The 11,425-nt window shown below is 45.0% G+C and overlaps 1 protein-coding gene across 10 annotated transcripts in view; it reads right to left on the reverse strand.

Moving 5' to 3' along the window:
- PLCH1 (phospholipase C eta 1) overlaps window positions 1-9,373 on the reverse strand; it is a 144,453-nt gene extending 135,080 nt beyond the window's left edge. For 5 of the 10 annotated variants that reach the window (XM_081862073.1, XM_081862075.1, XM_081862074.1 and 2 more), the window contains exon 1: window positions 8,955-9,370. The gene's annotated coding sequence lies outside the window, so the exon portion shown is untranslated. Of the gene's footprint in view, window positions 1-8,954 lie in introns of all 10 variants that reach the window. The other 5 variants (XM_081862079.1, XM_081862078.1, XM_081862072.1 and 2 more) reach the window with 2 other exon arrangements.
- Between the last annotated feature and the right edge of the window lie 2,052 nt (window positions 9,374-11,425).

Here is an 11,425-nt window from a genome sequence, read left to right on the forward strand (position 1 = left end):
GACTCTTCTTTTGGTACAATGTCTTTAAAGCTGGCAGAACACAAGCAAAGAGGGGCCCTCCGAGTTTCATGGAATAGAGTCCCATAATTTTGGTGCCTTGCCAACAGAGGTCCGTATAGTTAAAGCTATGGTTTTCCCAGTAGTGATGTATGGAAGTGAGAGCTGGACCATAAAGAAGGCTGATCACAGAAGAATTGATGCTTTTGAATTATGGTGCTGGAGGAGACTCTCGAGAGTCCCATGGACTGCAAGAAGATCAAACCTATCTATTCTTAAGGAAATCAGCCCTGAGTGCTCACTGGAAGGACAGATCCTGAAGCTGAGGCTACAATACTTTGGCCACCTCATGAGAAGAGAAGACTCCCTGGAAAAGACCCTGATGTTGGGAAAGATGGAGGGCACAAGGAGAAGGGGACGACAGAGGACAAGATGGTTGGACAGTGTTCTCGAAGCTACAAGCATGAGTTTGACTAAACTGCAGGAGGCAGTGGAAGACAGAAGTGCCTGGCGTGCTGTGGTCCATGGGGTCACGAAGAGTCGGACACGACTAAACGACTAAACAACAACAACAATTTTGGTGCCACTACTGAAAGGGCCCTGTCTCTGGTCTTGGCCAACCATGTTAGAGAATGAGGAGTGGGGAGGCTCTTTGTTAAGAAACATTTCTTTGTATATCTTAGGGATTTTTTTTAATAAAAAAAAAGCTTTAGGCTCCAGGTGCTTAGCTGTTGTCTTTTCTTATATGGGGTCTTTAATGTGTATTTTCCCACCAAGTCTCTAGAGATCTGGACCTGCCACCTGACAACAAAGGCACATCCCTGATTCAACAGGAGATGTAAGCAGAGCTGTGTCCTTCCAGGCGTCGCCACCTGTCTGCCTTTTGATCTGTTGTGTGCCATACCAGGAGTCTGGCTCACACAGGTGTGGTGTGGGTGGGCAACAGGGACATGGAGGGAACAAGTGCCTTGCCTCCTGCTGCCTCTGGAGGCCAAGGGTGTGAAGCTAACCCCACAGAGCCTAGGGCTTGCCGATCAGAAGGTCAGTGGTTTGAATCCCCACGATGGGGTGAGCTCCCGTTGCTTGGTCCTTGCTCCTGCCAACCTAGCAGTTCAAAAGCACATCAAAGTGCAAGTAGATAAATAGGCACTGCTCTGGCGGGAAGGTAAACGGCGTTTCCGTGTGCTGCTTTGGTTCGCCAGAAGCGGCTGAGTCATGCTGGCCACATGACCTGGAAGCTGTACGCCGGCTCCCTCAACCAGTAAAGTGAGATGAGCGCCGAAACCCCAGAGTCGTCCGCAACTGGACCTAATGGTCAGGGGTCCCTTTGTCTTTACCTTTAAAAGTGCAATAGGGCTGAGTAGACATGGTTGGGGTCACTCTGCAAAACTAGGCAATATACTCCTAAGTAGGGAGTGCTTAGCAATATACTCCTAAGTAGGGGACTATCAGGCCTTGGAAGGGGCTAGCTATATGTTAGAGATGGACTAGACATAGGGCTTTGGCCTGATCCAACAAGGTTCCTCTTATGGCCTTATTTGTGGCATGCCTCCCATCGATTCTTGCTGGTGCCAGCTTTTCTTTCATTTCAAAGGATGACAAGTACTGTTTCACTTGCCCTGACTTTGTAGTCATCTGGTGTGAGCAGAGGGCAAGCTATCGATCCTGCTGAGTTTTATGATTAGTCATTAGAATTATTGGCTATTTAGTTGCAAGCCCACTCACCCTATGTTCAATTCCTCCCTGTCCCCTTTTATTTTTACACTAAAGAGAGGCATAAGCCTGTCCAAAATAAATAAATAAAACTCATTCACTGAGCACAAACTTCACATGTGGAAAGTCCCACCATAATCTCTGGTTAAAGGACATCAAGAAGCAGGTCTAGAGCAGGGAATTGAGTGGACCACTAAAACAGCACTCATGGGTTTTTTTCTATAACAGTCTGCCCATGAAGGGTTAACATATTTCCATAGGAAGGTCATGCGGCCAAGCTAGGCATTCAATATGTGACCCAGGGCTTAAGCCAAAATCCACAAACTAATCAGTGGTGCTTTCATGCGCTTCTGTCCTTGCTGTACAGATGGTGCTCCGCAGGACTAGCCATTGCTCACTGACATGTGAAGAGGTCATTAATCTTCATTGACACTCAGAGCAGCATCAATTTACATTTCAATCTATACAGAATTATCTCCTACTCAACCTCCTCCCCCGTGTGTGTGTGTGTGTGTGTGTGTGTGTGTATTTTTCCACAAGGTGTGTCAATTCACCTAAAAGGTTTGTTTCCACAGGATCGGTTTTTGCACTTCCCACATCTTGTAAATTGAATGAAATGACCTACTAAAGCGTACAGTCATTCACACTCTCCTTTTTTATTCCACATCAACCATATTAAAAAAGTGGCATCAGCCAGACAACGGCCTGGTTCACACATAACGCAAAGCCAAACCAGAGTTTAGTATGAACAAGCACACTCTCAGAAAGGAGATTACGGCCACCAGCAGTCATTCCACTGCTGCGCTGAGCTAAGCTAAGCTATAGTTTGGCTTTGCATGTTCTTGAAACAAACCATGAGTTGTAGTCAAAGCTCTTTCACACTAAGCCACGATTTGGTTCAGAGTTACGCGTGAATGAGGCTTCATAGCAGTTCTCACTTGTGAAAGCGTGCTAGTCTTTTCTTTGCTGTACTTTAAAATGTTAACAATGAAATATACCCATTTCATAAGTATGGTGCAAGCTGATCTCAAGTCAGTTTGCCATATACAATGGTACCTCGGGTTACATACGCTTCAGGTTACATACGCTTCAGGTTACAGACTCTGCTAACCCAGAAATAGTACCTCGGGTTAAGAACTTTGCTTCCGGATGAAAACAGAAATTGTGTTCCGGCGGCGCAGCGGCAGCAGGAGGCCCCATTAGCTAAAGTGGTGCTTCAGGTTAAGAACAGTTTCAGGTTAAGAACGGACCTCTGGAACGAATTAAGTTCTTAACCCAAGGTACCACTGTACTAGCAAAATATCTTCTCCGACTCTTCATTTCGTAAGAGCCAGGGTGGTAAAGCATTTAGTATGCTGGACTAAGACTGGAGAGACCAAATTTCAAATCTCTGCTCAGCCAAGCGATTCTCACTTTGGGTCAGCTGCTAATCCTCCATCTATTTCACAGGACTGTTATGGATTAAATAGGGGTGGGGTAGAGAAGAGTCATGAACACAATTACTGTATTTTTCGCTCTATAACACGCACCCGACCATAACACGCACATAGTTTTTAGAGGAAGAAAACAAGGGGGGGGGGAATTCTAAACAGTGGATGTATGATTTTTGTGGTTCATGCTGTGGCCATAGACATGTGATCTGACGGTGAGTTTGGGGTAGCCCAATGCAAAAATCCTGAGGATCCATGCTTTGTAACCACGTTTTTGCACCACTGCGGTCCCAGGCAACAGTGGGTGCGTGATTTTTGGGGTGAAAGCTGTAGCCATGGACATGCTATGTGATCTGATGGTGAATTTGGGGTGACCCAGTGCAAAAATTCTGAGGATCCATGTGGATCCGTGCTTTGTAACCACATTTTAAGTGGGGAGGGAAGGAAAAGCACTCAAGGGACAAGGAACACGCGTGGGGTGGGTGGAGAAGGATGCTGTTAATAATGCAGAAGCGGGGTATAAGGGGAGAAGGCTCCTCTCCTCTCCCGCTTTGCTCCTTTAAAGAAAGCAGGCTCTCTGTCCCTCTCTCCTCCCCACTCAGCGGCTCTTCTCCCGCTTTGCTGTTTCAAAGCGAGCCACGGAGGAGGGAAGGAAGGGGAACCATGGATCCTCTGCTCACGACTGCAGCAGATCCCCCGCCCCCCGCCGCCCGTAGGCATTCGCTCCATAACATGCACAGACATTTCCCCTTACTTTCTAGGAGGAAAAAAGTGAGTGTTATGGTGCAAAAAATACGTTATTTACTTGTGTTTTATTCTGCGAAGCACCCTGATGAAGGGAGGCATATAAAATTAATTAACAACAGCCATGGAGCCCCTGGGTACCAAGTTGGCGACTCCTGGAATAGTCAGACAAGCCTAAGCCTCTTTTAGACTGAATGTGAGGACAGCCATCCATTCCTAGCCCAAGACCCAAGAATACTTTTCATGTTACACTGGATGGAAGGCAGGAACCTGAATACTAGTGGGTAGTTGCCAAAGACAAGAACCCTATCCATGTTATAATAAAATAATTAATAATAATAATAATAATAATAATAATAATAATAATAATAATAATAATTTACACCCCAGCCATTGGGTTGGGTTTTCCCAGCCACTCTGGGCAGCTCCCAATAGAATATTAAAAACACAAGAAAACATCAAACATTAAAAACTTCCCTAAACAGGGCTGCCTTCAGATGTCTTCTGAAAGTAAGATACAGTGGTACCTCTGGTTAAGAACTTAATTCGTTCTGGAGGTCCATTCTTAACCTGAAACTGTTCTTAACCTAAGGTACCACTTTAGCTAACGGGGCCTCCCACTGCCGCTGCCGCGCAATTTCTGTTCTCATCCTGAAGCAAAGTTCTTAACCCGAGGTACTATTTCTGGGTTAGCAGAGTCTGTAACCTGAAGAGTCTGTAACCTGAAGAGTCTGTAACCTGAGGTACCACTGTAGTTGTTTATTTCCTTGACATCTGGTGGGAGGGCGTTCCACAGGGCAGGCCCCACTACCAAGGAGGCCCTCTGCCTGGTTTCCTATATCCTCACTTCTTGCAGTGAGGGAACCGCCAGAAGGCCCTCGGAGCTGGACTTCAGTGTCCGGGCTGGATGATGGGAGTGGAGACGCTCCTTCAGGTATATGCCCATGCATGATTACCATCGCATGAAGAGGGCTGTACTTGCTGGCCACACACACACAGTTACATCCCCATCATGTGACCCTGCCATGCTCCATATTTTGGAGAGGAAGAGTTTACCAGATTTTTGGGGTGCGGGTGTGTGCTAGAACCTACTATTTAGGACTCTCCAAAGCTAATGACTGTATAAATGTAGCTAGGGTGAGTCTCCTTCCCTGGATACTGTTCAAACTATTTGGATCCTATAGCTTTTTTGTAGAAACCCATTCACGTGAAATGCACCGTTCCATCATTACATGCTTGAAAGACTATCTGCCATTGAAGTAGCCACAGTTAAACACAGCACTATCCCAAGGAGACGATATGCCCCCCCCTTCACACACACTCCCAGTGCTGATGCTTGCAGTCATCCTGGAAAATAGGCCTCACGGGGTGAAAGGACTGAGGCATTTACTCCATTTCCTAGGCAACCTCACAAGTTGAGTCGGCATTGTTAAATCTTGCACAGCTAGACACAGAGCCACCAGTTGATGACCGCAGCCTACAAAAATAGGTGGAAGAAAGATAGGGGGATGCTCTTGTAATGCATCACTTATATCCAGCTGAATAATCTCCATGTTCTTCTGCAATATATCCTATGCAAAGCCAGCAATAGTTTTGCTGCAACAGAAGCATGGGAATTTGAACCTGGAAAACTCTGGACGATTATTGCAGCTTTGAAATCAGAGGGGTCGTCGTCCCCCACCTCGAATTTCAGACTCTGAATCTGTTGCTGGGATAAAAACTAAGAAGATTCCAAGCATAGTTCCACGATTCTCACATTTTCCTTGCTCGCATGACTAAGTAAATGCCTGCCTCTGAAAAACCAACAGGAAAAGAAATGGGAGTCTCAACTGAGATATTCTAAGTCTGAACCAGCTCATGAAGAAAAGAAGCCTGAACTGTTTTATACTGCAATAATGGACACATCAATTGCATAAAGATAAATGCATCCCTTTATTAGCATGCAACCCAAAGATGTTGGTCCTGTCCCTTTTCACAGAGCCAGGATATCAGCTACCAAGCAGGGGACTCCCCAAAATGCACACCAACTGTATTGGAGGAAACAATGATATTTATTTGGAAACTGGCGCAAGAAAAAGGGGGAAGCGGGGAGGTCACCAACAAAAGTTATATTGCTGGATGAACATCATAGCACTTAAAAAAAAAACAACAACCTGCAGTGGTTGGCAGCTTGAAAGAAGATGGAAGAACAAAGGCAAAAGCTGGTCTAAGTCCAAAGAATTGCAAAGACTGTTGACACAAGAGACCTAAGCATATTGACATGCACCAGATGTAATCCTGTTGGTAAACAGGCACAGAGACCAAGACTCTTGTTTTGAAAGGCAAGGAAATGGTGCTTTCCAACTGGTTCCCTGAGCCTTTAATGGCTCTCTTGGGTCAGCAGTGACAGCTCACCAGTGCCTTAAAGGGGCAGAGCAGTGCTGCAGGAAGCCAACAGGAAAAACAATCAACCACTCATCAAAGGGTTCACCTTTTGCTCCGACTTTCCTGTAAATCAACTCATCTGTTTAATACATAGAGCATACACTGCAAGAGAGGGAGATTTGGAAACTGGGCATCCATATTTCTTCTCAAAAACCTCTCCACTGTCTATAGGAAGAGCACATTCCCCACTTCACTTGGAGATCAATCATCAAACCGGTCACTGCTGGCTTTGTTTACATATAACTTCATCCAATATCAAAACAGAAACGCCCAAAGTGTTTGGCCTCATTTAGGCAGCCACTTCTCTAAAGTGCTGTCAGTGATAAGATAGAGACTTTCAAAAAGAAAAGAATTCTAGGACATTCCTTCTAAATAATAATAATAATAAATCAATAGCCTATTGGTCCTGCAGCCCATTCTGTACATTTACTCATAAATTAATTCGCTCACTTACAGGAAACTAAGACCCACTGAAATGCATGGAACTTACTTCTGAGTGGACAAGTATTCAACTGCATTGTTACTTCCAAAGCAAGCACATAACAGAATTGGGCTGTAAAACTGCCATGCAAAAAGCATTGCTGATTTTTTTTTCAAAAAAATAATTATTGAAATATGCAACTGAGGGCTTTAAAGGGGGATGTGTAAGGAACCAAATCCACCCTGAAAGGGTTACTTTGCTGATAAATAGTTTCCAATACAGAAAAAGTGAATAAACACCACATGGAATAAATGTACGCTTACCCATTTTGGTATACATACACTTGAAAAAACACAGTACAAGTTATGAATACATATGTATCTTTTTTTTCACCTTCATGGAAGCAATATCAGTGTAGGGAAAGAGAGCAGTGCAAAGTTTTCCTAGATGCCCCCAAAGTTCTACGGAAGTAAATGGAACTTACACATGTGCAAAGTGAACATTTGGGCTTTCCTTCTAAATCACATTCGCCTTAAATAAATAGTAGCTAACAGTTTTACTGCCACCAACAATAGATCCACATTTATACAGTGCTTTCAAGGTTTCACAGCTGTGGAGATAACAGCTAGTTATAACCATTTCCTTGGGAGTAATCCCCAATTGAAATAAACTGGGATTCACTTCCAAGCCTAGAATGACATAACTTCTCACTTACACAGCACTTCTTTTAATTTACAAAGTGCTTTACAATATTAATTATGCTTGCCCACAACAATTGCAAAATGCTTTGAGGGTGGGTGGCTGTTGTTGGGTTGTTGTTTGTTACAATCAAGTGGTATATAAACTGGATGAAATACAATAATAATAAAAAATCTCAGGCCGCTTTTCTCCCCATTTTACAGATTGCAAACTGAAGCAGAGAGCTGTTGACTTTGCCAGTCACTTAGGATGATGCTGTGCCAGGGGCACAAAATCCAAGACTGCTTTCTCCCACACACACAAACACACAAACAAACACCAAATTCAGCTGAAAGGCTTCTGGTCCATATTTTAACCTTAGAATCCTGGACCAGGCTGATCAACCACAGTCAATGCAGGACAATTTATCACAAAGATCAACGAGCGTTTGTGAGAATACACGCTGCCTGGAAGCTGACCCTGGCCACCAGCTTCTCCTTGACTTGTTATCTCTCTCTCTCTCTCTCCCTCCAAAACATGCAACAGAGGGAGCTCTCCAACCCCCAACCGCAGAGGGAGGGAGAGGAGAAAGGAGCTGCCAACGAGGGTGATGGTTTTCTGGTGGGGAGAACCCTTTGGTGAGAACTGCTCCAAGCAATGACCTTTTTCCTGGCAGGAACCAGGGACGATCTGGAAAACCAGATGGGAGACAATAAAGACACGCTCTTCCCATTTGGCTCCCAAACGACTTTTTACAAGAGGTGAGCTGCAACCCGGGAAGATGGGATGGCAAAATTCTCCTACCCCCACCTTCCCATTCCCATTCCCATCCATCAGCTTCTACTGGTTCCAACCATAGCCGGTTAATCCTCTGCACGCTTTCTTGCAGTGGCGCAAGCAGCCCAACAGTCCCGGTGGGACTTTACTTTCCAGCAAACATGCACAGGAGCGGAGGATTAAGATTGCGGTGTCCTTGCTTATTTGAAGGTGCCGTTGCAGCTTGCCAAAGGCAGTTGCAAATTTACGTTCCATCTTCAATTAAGGCGCTTCGGCCTTTGTGCAGCATCGGGGACACGATCCACCGGGGTATTTCCCAGGAATTCAGGGGAGCTTCTCTTCTCGCCCCGATGGGGCGCAGGTGAATTGGCCGGTGGGTCGCAACCAGTTTGAGGCAAAAACAAAAAAACAACAACAAAAGGCCACCTTACAATATAAGCAATGCAAAGAGGGACTCGGTGTAGATAACCCTACTTGGATCCAGTGGGGGGGCTGTTCACATTGCAGATTTAGCCCCCTATCCATGGGCGTAGTCAAGGGGGGCAGGGGGCAGCTGCGTCCCCCAATCAATAAAAATCAATAAAATACATATTTAACTGAGGTTCTGCCCCCCCAAACAAAAATCCTGGCTACGCCCATGTGGTTGCACCCCCCTAATAGACAAAGTGGCTGCGAGGCTAGCCTCCCCAAAGCCGCCTTCCAACGGCTTATAGCTCCAGGAGGTCGCCCCCTTGCAAAGCCCCTCACTCTTCTTCGGGATTCGCACTCACCTCTCGGTTCCCAGCTTCGGGACTTTTGCTGCTGCTTCTTCTTATTATTACTCCGCCGCCCAGAATCAGGCTTGGCTTTGTAGGGTTTCTGCAGTACTTTCCGGAGATCCGCGCCGGCACCAGCTCGCTTCGGCTGCCGCCACAACCTGCTTTTCTCATTCAAACATACAACAAACCACCCCCGACGGCGCGGCGGAGGGCTGAGAAACCCGGCCTGGATTCTGCCGGATGGGGATTACCAGCTCAGCGTGCAGGGACACTTGCCAGAAGTTAATTAACTTCTCTTACATTTCACTTACAAGATGCCGGAGCTAAAATCGGATTGACTGCTACAGTACCTTATCTTACACGGTGTCATTACTCCGTGCAATTGTTGTAGACAGCAGGTAAAACATCTGGGCTCCCCCCCCCCAGCTTTTTGATGAAGCAGCCTATAAATTTTGTTAAATAAACATATGGCGCACATGGCTCATCTTTTAAGGTTTTGTTCAAATTGTTGTTTATCAGAAGAATATAACAAAAATTCTATATTACAATATCCATGCACAACAGCAGCAAGAATATTATTGGCCCAAAAATGGAAGCAAGAAGAATTACCGACGATTGAAGAATGGCGGATGAAGTTAATGGACTATGCAGAACTAGATAAACTAACAGGAAGGATTTGAAACCGGCGGGACCAGAAATTCACGGAAGACTGGAGAAATTTACGGACTATTTAAAAAGTATTTGTGAAGACCAGACAACGTTTGTAGGTTTGCAAGAAGTTTTGTGAGGAGTATTATTGGAAGTATTGCAAAAATGGAGAAGGGGAAGGATGATTTGTTAAGAGATGTAAAGGCAATATAAAGTTAAGAAATGCATAAGAAGTGGTTAAAACGGTGGATCATCAGAGGTGCTGATGGAAGTCTAAAAAGATTGTATAAGTGATAAGTTTTGTGGTACATTTTATAATTTATATGTTAAAATCAATACAAGTGTGTGTGTGTGTGTGTGTGTGTGTGTGTGTGTAAAATATCCATGCACTGAGCTATGCAGGCTATAAGAAAAAAGGAAGAGGCTCTGCCCTGAGGAGCTTGCAAATCAAATCCGACTTGGGGAGAAACAACAGAGGAAAGCGAGAGAATGCCTGGGCACAGGGGTAAACACTAAACAAGGAAGCGTTACGAGCTTGTTGCAGTTGCACAGTCACATCGACAATATTTATAGCACTTTAAGCGGTAACGGTTTGCACCAAAGAACAATGTGAAACTTTAGTTTACTTTGTCACAGATCTACAATCCCAGCACCTTTAAGAAACTACAGTTCCCATGATGCTTTATTGTGGGGGAGCCTTCTGCTTCAATCCTATGATGCGGCTGTGATGCTGAGTTACAGGTTTAGCTGTAGGAGGAGGTTGTGCCAAAGCTTTCATGGGAAAAGTAAGCTTTGAGAGGAGATTATTATTTATTGTTGTTGCTATTAATCACATTGTACATTTATGTCTTGAGGCAAACTGTAAACACATCTTTAAAGCAGCTATAAAAAAATTTAAAACAGTACCAAAAAACCCACACCCAGCCTAAAGTAAGTTTCGAAAGAGCACAAAATGAACCCAGATAGCTCAGTTAGTTAGAGCATGGTGTGGGTTCAATCCCTGTACCTCGGGTTAAGTACTTAATTCGTTCCGGAGGTCCGTTCTTAACCTGAAACTGTTCTTAACCTGAAGCACCACTTTAGCTAATGGGGCCCCCTGCTGCCACCGGAGCATGATTTCTGTTCTCATCCTGAAGCAAAGTTCTTAACCCGAGGTAATATTTCTGGGTTAGCGGAGTCTGTAACCTGAAGCGTATGTAACCCGAGGTACCACTGCATAGGGCAGCTGCCTATTCCTGCATTGCAGGGGGTTGGATGAGATGATCCTCTGCGTCCCTCCCAACTCTACAATTCTATGAGCACCTTTTCATCCAGCTGGGAAAGCTTGCTGAAATGAAAATATTCCCCATTGCTTCTTGAAAGTACAGTGAGTAGGGGCCTGCCACTTTTCTCAGCAGGGATGCTGTTTCTGAAGGAGAGGGGCAGCCGCACTAAAAGCTCTGATTCGAGCTGCTGTGGATCAGAAGGAAATAAAGGGAGGAAGCACCCGCAGGTGTCCCCCCCCCCCAGGCAGTTCCAAGGAAAAGGGGTTGCAAGCAGTGCTGGATTTACATATAAGCTAAACAAGCTATAATTTAGAGCCCCACCCTCTTGGGGCCCCCCCCAAAAAAATTAAAGGAAAAAAATGTACATTTCCAAAATATAAGATAAAAAACAAATAAAATAAAACCTACATACAGCAACAGTGCTTTGTGTTGTATAGGCTCCTATGATGTAAGTCATGGGCCCCACCTGCTAGCCTGCTCCCTCAAATATCACTGGTTTGCTCCTTTCTATATATAGAAAGCCTACATTCTGCATGGACTGGTTGCATGGTAACATGTGCAAATGGCTTT

Source organism: Podarcis erhardii, assembly GCF_964252035.2.
Source record: "Podarcis erhardii genome assembly, chromosome: 5".
In the NCBI taxonomy this organism is placed as follows: domain Eukaryota; kingdom Metazoa; phylum Chordata; class Lepidosauria; order Squamata; family Lacertidae; genus Podarcis; species Podarcis erhardii.